The following is a 1,098-nucleotide window of genomic DNA, read 5'->3' as shown; positions in this document are numbered from 1 at the left end:
CAGACCACGTTCCCTAATGTAGTTACTCAGCTGCTTGTGGTAGATCCCACCATGGAGTTGATTGCCAGTCTCATCATGGGGAATAACTACTACCAGCTGCCCAACCACTCAACCAGGCCCAGCCAAGTTGACACACAAACATAACAACCCTGCCTCCCCTTCATTCAAGGGGTTGTGGGTCTGTAAACTGACTCAAGTCTGGGAATAGATTGAGAGGCTGTGACTCTGTATTCTGGCGATTCAATTTAGGCTGCTGTTCATGTGACCTAGAATCTGTCTGGCTATACAGATCAAGTAAATATTTAGTAGGTTTGCCATGTATTTCACTGCTAGGAACACCATGTGCAAGTAGCCAATGCCATAATTCTACATGAGTCAGACTATTCTGATTACTGTTCTGACTCTGCTGTCCATTATGGTAACCATATCCACCTTGCTTTTGTCGATTAACTGCTCCCACTTGGCCCCTACTACCATGGGGTCCAATCAGCCCCACTGTAGTTAAAGTGTCTTAGTTTAATTAGAGCAGTTCCCACTGTCAAATATGACTTACATAAAATAGCAATCACAGCAGCTTCAAGGATGCTGGAGCTCCCTTCACAAATTTATTCCTCACCGTACTGGTGAAGGGCGTGTCTTCTGGACTCTCTGTTTCTGGCTCTAGGGGTCTAATCTGATAAATCCATTCTAACAGGCCAATTTCCCTAAGCCTCTGGATATCTTCCTCTACATTATACTAAGGCAGGTCTGGTACTTCAACTTACTTAAGGTAGGCCACTGCATAATTCATGCTTCAGTAAGCCAACCAAATAAACTATTAGATCCTTTACTAACCTCTTGAGCTGAAACATTGAATGAAGAATCTGTACTTAGTGGGCCTAAATCAGAAAACTCAGACTGATCCAATGTTACATTCCTTGCACCATTATCACACCCTCAGTAGCCATTCCCATACATATTCTCCAGGTTTCTGTCTGCACATGTTCCCCATCATCCTGAAGCAGCTGGCTTGATGGAACGATGGAATAGCCTACTGAAAACACAATTACAGCGCCAGCTAGGTGGCAATACCTTGAAGGGTTGGGGCAATATTCTCTA

The sequence above is a fragment of the Orycteropus afer genome, unplaced genomic scaffold (assembly GCF_000298275.1).
Source record: "Orycteropus afer afer isolate SDZICR_OR568_19922 unplaced genomic scaffold, OryAfe1.0 scaffold01648, whole genome shotgun sequence".
Lineage (NCBI taxonomy): Eukaryota > Metazoa > Chordata > Mammalia > Tubulidentata > Orycteropodidae > Orycteropus > Orycteropus afer.
Note: the sequence above shows the minus strand (reverse complement) of the source record.